Source organism: Rhincodon typus, chromosome 48, assembly GCF_021869965.1.
Source record: "Rhincodon typus isolate 14 chromosome 48, sRhiTyp1.1, whole genome shotgun sequence".
NCBI lineage: Eukaryota > Metazoa > Chordata > Chondrichthyes > Orectolobiformes > Rhincodontidae > Rhincodon > Rhincodon typus.
The window spans coordinates 224,933-236,105 of record NC_063379.1 but is presented as its reverse complement, the minus strand read 5'-3'; positions in this window follow the sequence as shown (position 1 = coordinate 236,105).

Below are 11,173 nucleotides of genomic sequence, written 5' to 3'. Positions count from 1 at the left end.
TCAGGGTGAGCTGGCCAGTTAGTTCCATAATTGGCTTAATGGCAGGAGACAGAGAGTGATGGTGGAGGGTTGTTTGTCAGACTGGAGGCCTGTGACCAGCAGTGTTCCACAGGGATCAGTGATTTAGATGTGAATGCATAAACAAGTTTAGTTAGTTTGTGGATGACACCAACGTAGGTGGTATGTGGACAGTGAAGAAGATTATCTGAAATTACAAAAAAAAATCTTGATGAATTGGATCAATAGGCTGAAGTGCAGCAAAATGGGGTTGAATTTGGATAAATGTGAGGTGTTACATTTTGTTACAACAGACAAAGACAAGACTTCATTCAATTAAAAGTAAGGCCGGGGCAATATTATAGAAAAGAGAGACCCTATGGATTCAGGTACATAATTCTTTGAAGTTGTATCACATATAGATAAGATCGTTAAGAAGGCATTTAGTATCAAAGACAAAGTTGCTGGAAAAGCTCAGCAGGTCTGGCAGCATCTGTGAAGGAGAAAACAGAGCTAATGTTTCGGGTCCGGTGACCCTTCCTCAGAACATAACTGAATTATGTCTGTATGCCAGGATCCTTGTAACTTTTTTCTGCAACCTTTACAGTTTAATGACATCCCCCAGAATCAAGGCGACCAGAATTGTACGCAGTATTCCAAATATGGCCTTATTAATGTCTTGTGCACCTGTAACATGATGTCCCCATCTCCTGTACTCAAAGTTCTGTCCAATGAAGCATCTCAAATGCCTCCTTCACCACCCTCTATACCTGTGACTGTACTTTCAAGGAACTATGTACCTGCATCCCTGGGTCTCTTCTGTTTGACAACATTCCACAGGACCCTACCATTAACTGGGTAAGTTCTGCCCTGGTTTGTCTTACCAACATGACAACATCTCACATTTGTCTGAATTAAACTCCAGCTGCTATTCAGGAACAAAAACTGAAGTTGCTGGAAAAGCTCAGCAGGTCTGGCGGCATCTGTGAAGAAAAATAACAGTTAACATTTCAGGTCCGGTGACACTTCCTCAGAACAGATAGTAGCTAGGAAAACATCAGTTTATATGCAGAAAATAGGGAGGTGGTGGTGTAGAGAGAAAATGATAGGATAGAGCCTAAAGAGAGAGAACAGTTGGATAGACAAAATAGTTGATAACGATCTGGCTGGGAGGGTGAATGGTTGTTAATGGGGACTGTTAGGGATTAACAACAGGGGGTGTGTAATGGCAGGCTATGTGATAACAAGGCCTGATGTATGAGGTAGGGGACTAGGACATGGGAGATTTTGAAGTCCTTTTGGTTTCCATCTGCTGTTCTTCGGCCCACTGGCTCAGTTCATCAAAATCTCATTGTCTTCTTATATAGCCTTCTTCACTGTCCACTATACCACTAATGTTGATGACATCCAAAAGTACTAACCATGCCTCCTATATTGTCATCCAAATCCTCAATATGAGTTAGCAACAATGGTCCCTGTACCAATTCTTGCAATAAGCCTCTAGTCTGAAAAGCAATCCTCTACCACCACCCTCTGTCTGCTTCCATGAAGTGAATCTTAAATTCAATTGGCTAGCTCTATCTAGATCCCCTGTGATCCAACCTTACTCACCAGTCCACCATTCGTTATCTTGCTGAAGGACTTGCTTAAGTCCATGTGGACAACGTCTACCACTCTGCCTTTATCTATCTTCTTGGTCACCTCTTCAGCAAAAAGTAAATGAAATAACAATACAAGTGAAGTCAGTGATGTTTTTGGACAGACAGTGACAATAAGAGTGATGTTAGTGAGGTACCTGACAGAAAGTGACATTAGAGAGTGAGCTATGTAATATATTTGGATGAACAGTGATGTGTCAAGGTTTTGCATTCTGGAGAATTTCTGCATTATTTTGTGATGCTGTTTTGATGATTGTTGTCTGTCAATCTGATGGGAATGTTCGGTTGTGATTTTTTTTTTATTATTACACTTGGGAAAACTGTAATTGTCTGTTCGTAGAGTTCTGTCATTTGGATGGGCTGCATCAGTTTGAGAATTTGTACCATGTGTTTTTTTTTATTCAGTTTAAAGGATTGTTTGAATTTGACATCTATTAAATACTGAAAGAGAATCTGTTTGTGTTGTTGACGGAGTGTGAGATGCTGAATTGGTTTGCTGTTAAAATGCAGAATTGCAAGTTATATAGACAGTGACATTGAGATATTATCACTGGGCTACTCTTGTGAGCTCGAAGATAATATTCAGTGGGAGTGAATCGAATCCCATTGCAGGTACTGAAGTTTAAATTCCATTAGAATTTGGAACTAAAACGCTCATCCATTGTTGGAAGTTCATTAAGTTCAACCAGTCCCCTCAGGAGAAACAGTATGTTCTCCTTACATGGTCCTTCATGTGACTCCATATCCTGGACAATTGGGAATTGGCAATGAGTGCTGACCTCAGCAGCAATGCACACATTCAGTGAATAAGAGGGAGCATATTTCAATCAGTGATTTAAATGTTCTTGTTTCAAGAGGGCAGCTCCAACCCTGGAGTACAGAATAACTCAGACATATTTTCACACTTTGAATAAACTGTCTCAGTGCAACTGCCCTTTGGATCAACAAGTCGACACCGGCACTCGGAGTATCCCGCCCAGGCCCATTCCCCCTATAACCCACCTAATCTACACCTCCCTGAACACTATGGGCAATTTAGCATGGCCAATCCACCTGACTTGCACATCTTTGGACTGTGGGAGGAAACCGGAGCAAATCCACGCAGACACGGGGAGAATGTGCAAACTCCACACAGACAGTCGCCCGAGGCTGGAATCAAACCCGGGACCCTGGCGCTGTGAGGCAGCAGTGCTAGCCACTGTGCCACTGTGCCACCCCAAGTCTGAGAATGCCAGCCAGACAGTCCAGGAGAGATGTTAAGAAGCACTTCTACACACAAAGGGTGGGAGATTTTAGGAATTCTATTCCACGAATAGCAATCGATGCTGGAACAGCTGTTAATTTTAAATATGGCATAGATTTTTTTGTTGATGAAGGGATTGAAGGATTTGGGCCTCGTTTTGATTTGTAAAGCTTCATCTAACTTGAATCACTGCTGGAAATTCTTTCCTCCTCACCATTTCTCGTCAAGGGATTCAAATCTTACAGATTCCCCTCAAGATCCCAGTACTTTGAGTTTTTTTGTCATGTACAGATGTGTAGATTTATAATGTAAATGTCACAGTTGTCCTGACACTCACACATTGTCACTGAGGGAGCCCTGCACTCTCTGTTAGGCTGCACATGGTAAGGTGCATGGAGTAGTCTGTTTTGAAATCTTACACAGGTTCTGATGACCTGTTCACTGGTCCTGTTGTGGCTCCTATCAAAATTTGGCACAATGCTAACAGCAGGTGGTGACTTGATCCATGGAGAAGGGGAGGATTTGGCTTATCGACACTCCAATTGCCAGTCCTATGACTGAGTTAGTAGGGAGGTTTCTAATGGGATTCTGCAACTTCCAGAGTTAGAGCTGGGAATTGCAAGAATCTATGACACTCTTTCAAATAGTTACTTTGCATACCAAACAAAATCACAGACTTGCTTCTACTCTCCTAGGATGGGGGCGTGAATTTAGTGCCTCTCCAACCTTCATCATCTCTGGAGTGATTGGGTTGGAGGAAAATCTGAGGTGGTGTGACTCTCTGAAAATTCAAACTCACTTAAACACAATCACTTCCACAAGTGTGCTGATTTTGTTGCTAAAATCTTGTTGTTGCTCTCTGTAACAGGCAGGGGGAATTCGTAATCAGTAATTCACTGTTTCTTTTCCCATTTGTCTTCTGCAGTTAATTTTCTGGCGATTGTTATCCTTTCCCGGGGAAAGTGCAGTGTTTCTCCTTACACTACTCGCTACCTGGTGATTATGGCAGCTGCTGATCTGATGGTCATTATCACTGATGTTCTACTGAGGAGATTTTGTTGTTATTATTACTACCCACAGTGTTTCCTGGATATCACTCCTGTGTGTAGTGTTAATGGGGTCCTGAATCGTGCATCCAGTGACTGTTCTGACTAGTTCATCAAAACTTTCTACTTTGGATGATTCGTGACCATTTGTTGTCAAAAGCTGAGAACAAGATATTGCACTGAGAAAACTGCAACTGTGGTTCTAGCAACAACCCGCACCTTGTTCTGTTTGAAAAACATCCCCTTCTATTTTCAATATGAGCCTTTGACAATAACCAATTATGTGCCATTCTACTGTGATACAAATTCAAGCTACTATACTGAGACTTGGTGGGTGGCATTAGATTGGCTTGATATGATTTTAACCACTTTACTGCTATTCGCTTTAATTTTATTGCTCAATACCGTGACAGTCAGACACATTTTAGTGATCAGTTGAGTCCAGAATATGATGCAGGGTGAGAGCAAAGGAGGGGCTGTCAGAAACTCAGAAGTGGAAAGCAGAAGGAAATCTCTGATTTTGCTCTTCAGCATATCTGGGAGCTTCATCTTCTTGTGGATAATCTCTGTTGTAAATTTCTCATATTATGTCATTCAAAGGATGAATCCTGATGATTATTCGCCTTTTCTCTCTCACCTCAGAAAATTTGGTTATATGCTGTGCAATTTAATTTGTTGCGCAAACACATTTATTTATACAGCAACATTGTCTAGGTTCAGAGTGACGTTCAGTTACGCAGTAAAACATGAAACCCTCAATTTATGAATTTGGAGTGCAGCCGACGAAAGTGTTCTGTTGTTTCCAGGCCATTTATGACTCTTTTTTTATATTCACTTGTGGGACAGTGGTACCACTGGCTGGGCCCAACATTTACTGCCCCGTCCCTAGTTGTTACTTGAGAAGGTGGGGGTGAGCTGCCTTCTTGAACCACTGCAGTCCATGTGCTGTGGGTTGACCCACAATGTCCCTTAGGGAGGGAATTCCAGGGATTCTGACCCAGTGACACTGAAGGAACGGGGATGTATTTCCATGTCAAGGTGGGGAGTAGCTTGGAGGGAAACTTGCAGGGGGTGGTGTTCTAATGCATCTACTGCCCTTGCCCTTGTAGGTGGAAGTGGTCATGAATTTAGAAGGTGATGTCTAAGGATCTTTAATGAATTTATGCAGCTCATCTTGTAGATAGTATGCACTGCTGCTACTGAGTGTCAGTGGTGGAGGGAGTGGATTAATGTGGATATGGGGCCATTTAAGCAGGGGCTGCTTTGTCCTGGATGGTGTCAAGATTCCCGAGTGTTGTTGGAGCTGCACCCATCCAGGTAAGCGGGGAGCATTCTTCACACTCCTGACAGAGCCCTTATCCCAGTGCAGGGAGAGAGTTGAGTTGGTAACCTGCGTAATCCTTATCGTAGCACAATCCAAAGGAATTATCTGGGGAAATGGCATTTCCCACGGGCAAATTCTTGTGAGCTTGGGGCCCGCTGTACGTCTCCAACAATATCAAAAGCTTTGGGGGTTCTGATGAAATTAAATAGAGGTCTCACTGCTCGGCAACAGATCCCCATACTAATGACAAAAGCAGTCAACTGTGAGCATTTTCTGCATGAGTAATTATGGGTGATATTATCAAACTAGTGCTGAGCTCCCGATTTTTCAGCTTCCAGCTTCCCAATTCAAATTAACAGCTATTGCAATGCCGTCCAATCAGCTATTTCCTGTCAATGGTTTAAGAGTCGACATAGTGTAACTAAGTGCCCTTGTGTTGAAAGTGATAGCCTCTGCTCGCCTGCTCACGTCATTGGGTGAAGACCCTCAGAGATTCAGTCAGAGAGGGAGAGAACAAGGGGAGAAGCTCAAAACACTATCGAAAGTGACAGCATCATCCACATGGACACACGCTCACACACAAACACACACGCACACACACACACGCACACATACACAGACACACAAACAGACACAGATACACACACACACAGACACACAAACACACACACACACACAAACACACACATGCACACACAGCTGGTGTGGAGAGGACTGAAATTGTGCTGTGGTCCCTCAGTGTGTAACATTCTCCTGTGCACTCCTGTGGAAACGATTTGTCTTTGAGCAGTATTCCTGACATTATACACATTAAATAGAGTGTTTCCACTGCAGTTGTATTTAGGCACCTCCAAGTTAACTGTTTTGTGAGGAGAAAAAATTAATCTTATTACACTTTCAGTAGCTTATGATGATTTCTGACATGCTGTCACAAATTCTAAGTGATAATGGATTCAAAGGTTGAGGGGTGTGTAGTATGGGTGAGACTAGCACTGGGTGCATTAATCTCCTTCCATAGAATCCCTACAGTGTGGAAACAGGCCCTTTGGCCCAACAAGTCCTCACTGATCCACAGAGCGTATCACCCAGACCAATCCCCCTAACGTTTACACATCCCTGAACACTATGGGCAATTTTAGCATGGCTAATCCACCCAAACCTGCACATCTTTGGACTGTGGGAGGAAACCCACGCAGACCCAGGGAGAATGTGCAAACTCCACACAGGCAGTCACTCGAGGGTGGGATTGAACCTAGGTCCCTGGCACCATGAGGCAGCAGTGCTAACCACTGAGCCACCATGCTGTCCCATATCCTTTGCCTCATATCTCATGAACAAAATCGAAAAGGATCAGGCAAAACTGCTCCATGTCTCCACAAAGACTTTCCTTGAAAAATCAAACAAACACATAATGTGAGAGGTTCACAGACTTTGATTTTTCTCCAAACAAAAATGCTATTTGTGCAGTTGCATGTGGTGTCCAGCAGACAGTGGCATTACATCACTTTAAACACAGGAGGAGCAGAGAGAGGTGGGGATGGAAGAGAGCGAGAGAGAGAGACAGACTCTGAGCCTTTGATTCACCACATAGCAATTCATTCACTCAAACTTCCATCAGGACAAAGTGATTCCCATTGCAAGCAGAGATGGATACACAGGCGCATACACACATGTGAGCGCACATACACACACACACACGCACACACACACACACGTGAGCGCGCACACCACACACAGCCAAAAACATAACGATACACATATAGAGACATCAACATGCGTATCAACATTATCACTTAAAGCAGCAGACAGAGAGTTTTGATCCCATTTCCATGGTTTCACCTGCAAAACAACAGAGACCCCATTGCATAAAGATAGAGACACAGTGATATAGACAAGCATAGATGCACACTGATATATCAACACACAACAGACACAGAAACACTCAGGTCGACACAGAGACACATGCAGAGATACACACAAGCATATATATACACGCTGTATTACACAAACTAATATACAACACCACATTTGCTCACAAACACACCTAGACAGTCACTCACAGAGGCACACATAGATAGACATACAAATACACAAGCCAAAACATGTATACTCACAGAGACAGAAACACATATAGATAGACACAGAGACACACGCACAGACAACACACAGAGGCACTCAAGCACACACATCAATGCAGACAATCACAAACACATATATGTACATGCAGACAGACCTTAGTACACATACACTCAAATAGACACACATATACAAAAATGCAGAGACAGATATACATATACAAACACACATAGACATACACATATAGACACACAGATATTGCCAAGGATAGCAAAAGTGAAGACTCTATTATAATTAATTGTTCCTAAAACTAAACGAGAAATTAGTAGATTTGCAGGAATGTCTGGGTTTACTGAAGGTTTGTACATAGTTTTAGCTGGGCAGCTGGGCATTTTAGGGAAATAAAGCTGGGGCTGTTCAGAGGGCTGGTCAGAGTCAACCACATTGCTGTGGGTCTGGAGTCACATGGAAGCCAGATCAGGTGAGGAAGTTAGATTTCCTTCCCTGAAATGTTTCCACACCTTCCCCAATGTCAATAGTGGATTCATGGTCACCATTAGACTCTTAATTCCAGAGTTTTACCTTAGTCCAAGTTTCATCATTCTACCCTCGAAGGATTCGAACCCAGCTCTGCAGATCACTTCGAGGGTTTCGGGATTAATAATTTAATGACAATGCCACTAGGCCTTTGCCTTCACATCCTCCATCTCCTCACCGGTTTCCCGGCCTGGAGATGGGATTTCTCTTTGTTTGCATTGCTCACCCTGTAACATCAACATGAAATCCTGAGGGAGAAATCCAGACTTTGGCGGGGGGGGGAGGTGACAGGGTTGCATTTTCATAGCATGCTGTCTTGAATTCCTTATATCATTGAGGGGGGCGGCACTCTCCCAGCATTTCCAGCATCTCCAGTATTTAACTCCATTCACACCGGTTCTGGATCCTCAGATGTTGCCTGACCTGCTGAGGATTTGCAGCATTTTTGGATATCATTTCGGCTTTGCAGGACTTGTTTGCATGACAGCGCCATCTGTTCGATATGATCGTCACTGAATGATATTGGGCCGCAATACCATCTCCCGCCAGACGGAGGCGGTCCTGCACTGTATTTTATTTTAAAAAGAAAAAAAAATGTTCTAAGGATGGTCAGAGATAGTAGGAACTGCAGATGCTGGAGAATCTGAGGTAACAAGGTGTAGAGCTGGATGAACACAGCAGGCCAAGCAGCATCAGAGGAGCAGGAAGGCTGAAGGGTCTAGGCCCGAAACGTCAGCCTTTCTGCTCCTATGATGCTGCTTGGCCTGCTGTGTTCATCCAGCTCTGCACCTTGTTGTCTCTGATAACAAGGCCTGATGTGTGGGGTTGAGGGCTAAGACATGGAAGAGTTTAGCCCCTAAAATTATTGAACTCGACATTAAGTCCGGAGGGCTGCAGGGTCCCCAGGCGGAAAATGAGGTGTTGTTTTTCCAGCTTGCATTGAGCTTTGCTGGAACACTGCAGCAATCACACAGCCTGCCACTACACACTACCTATTGTTAGTCACTAATAGTCCCCATTAACAACTATTCACCCTCCTAGCCAGATTGTTATCAATTCCTTTGTCTATCCAATTGCTCTTCTCTCTTTTCAGGCTCTATCCTATCGTTTACTCCTAACCCCATCGCCCTCCCTATTTTCTGCACATAAACCAACGTTTTCCCAGCTACCGTCGGTTCTGAAGGAGGGTCACCGGACCCAAAATGTTAACTCTGATTTTTTCTTCACAGATGCTGCCAGACCTGCTGAGCTTTTCTAGCAACTTTTGTTTTTGTTCCTGATTTACAGCATCCGCAATCCTTTCGGTTTTTATCTAGATTAATTTGGGATATCTGGTCGGCATGGACAAGTTGGACTGAAGGGTCTGTTTCTATGTTGTATATCTCAATGACTCCATGACTGTAATTGTGGTGATAATTACAGCTCAGTTATATAAAAACATAGAACTTAGGAACAGGAGAAGGCTATTTGGGCCTTCGAGTTGCTCTGCCACTCAACATGATCATAAGCATCATCCAACTCAGTAACCTGTTCCCACTTTCTTCCCATACCATTTAATTCCTTCAGCCTTAGAACCATATTTATCTCCCTCTTGAAAACTCTTGGTTTTAGATGATTGTGAATCTTACTCCAGCAACCCAAGTCCATGGTCTAGTCATACTGCAGTATGGCACTGAGAGGTGCATCATTGTTCAAGGTGCCATTGCTGATCATCCTACTCAATAGCCTGTTCCTGCTTTCTCCCACATCCTTTGATCCCTTTAGCCCCAAGTGCTATATCAAATTCCTTTTTGAAATCATACAATGTTTTTGCCGCGATTGCTTTTTGTAGTGGTGAAGTCGACCAACTCACCACTCTCTGAATGAAGAAATTTCTCCTCATCTCAGTCCCAAATGATCCTTAGACTGTGACCACCTAGTTTGCACACCCTGGTCATCAGAAAGCTCCCTCCTGCATTTGAGCTCAAGCTGATACAATGCTGTTTCATGTTAAAATGAAGACCTGTCTCATCCTGTTAGTTTTTAAAGGTTTCTATGAGATTACCCCTCCTTCTTTTGAATTCCAATGAAAGATCCTACGTAAATGCCATTTCATTTCTTTTTCCCCATGAATCAAACACAATCTGAAATTGAGTCTCAGGTTTAGGAGGTATGGCTGAAAGGGTGATCAAGTGCTATGTTTCCAGTACAGTAACAGGAGGAGAAAGAGGTTAAACTGTTAAAGCTCAGTGGTTAACACTGCTGCCTCACACCGCCAGGGACCTGGGTCCAGTTCCACCCTTGGGTGACTGTGTGCAGTTCGCACATTCTTCCCAGATGCTCTGGTTTCCTTCCACAGCCCAAAGATGTGCAGGTTAGGTGGATTGGCCATGCTAAATTGCCCATAGTGTCTAGGGATGTGCAGGCTGGGTGGATTAGCCATGGGAAATGCAGGGAAGGGGGAGGGGCATGGGAAGCTCTTTGAAGGGCCAGGGTGGACTTGATGGGCCAAAGGGCCTACTTCCGCACTGTAGAGATTCTGTGATTCTTAATGTCCAGTCAGCTGATGTTCTGGCCACTGGTGAGAGGTAGAGGAAGGAGGGCGTGCATTGGTGAAATGCAGAAAGCTTTGGAGGATTGTATGGCTCCCACAGACACTTAGAGAATTAATAGCTTGGCTTGTGAAACACAAAACTAATCCCATGAAACTAAAAGTATTGAATAATGGGTCAATATGATAAATGTCAGAGTGTAATAAGTATTAAGAAGTTTTCCTTAAGTACCGAACAAGTCAGAATAAAGACTCACATAACATCTGATGAACATGAAGACAGTGTTCTTTCATTCCTACTGTGTAATTCTGTTTTATAGATTGTTAGATGATGCTGAATATGGATGTTGGCAGGTGATATTGGATTATGTTGGACGGTAAGTTGTCTTGCAGAGCTAATTATCCAAAAGGATCTAGAGACACTTGACACTTGGCATGTAGCTTGGTGATTGGCAAATTACCTTTAATACTGATGAATTTAAAATAATGCTAACTTGGCCCAGAGGTATTCAGCTTGATTGCATAAGGGGATGTGACATCTTGCAAAAAAATGGAACAGTCAAGCAGTTACATTTTGGTCGAGATGACAATGAACTGGGAGAAGGAAAATCAGCACCACAGCACACACAGAAATGATTACGGTAGATAGACATTTGGATGAAAGGCCGAAATGATTTATTATTTCAATGAGGTACATGACAAAAACCAATAATGAAACCACATTTGAAGTGCGTTGTGGAGCCTTGTTTTAGACAGTGAGCC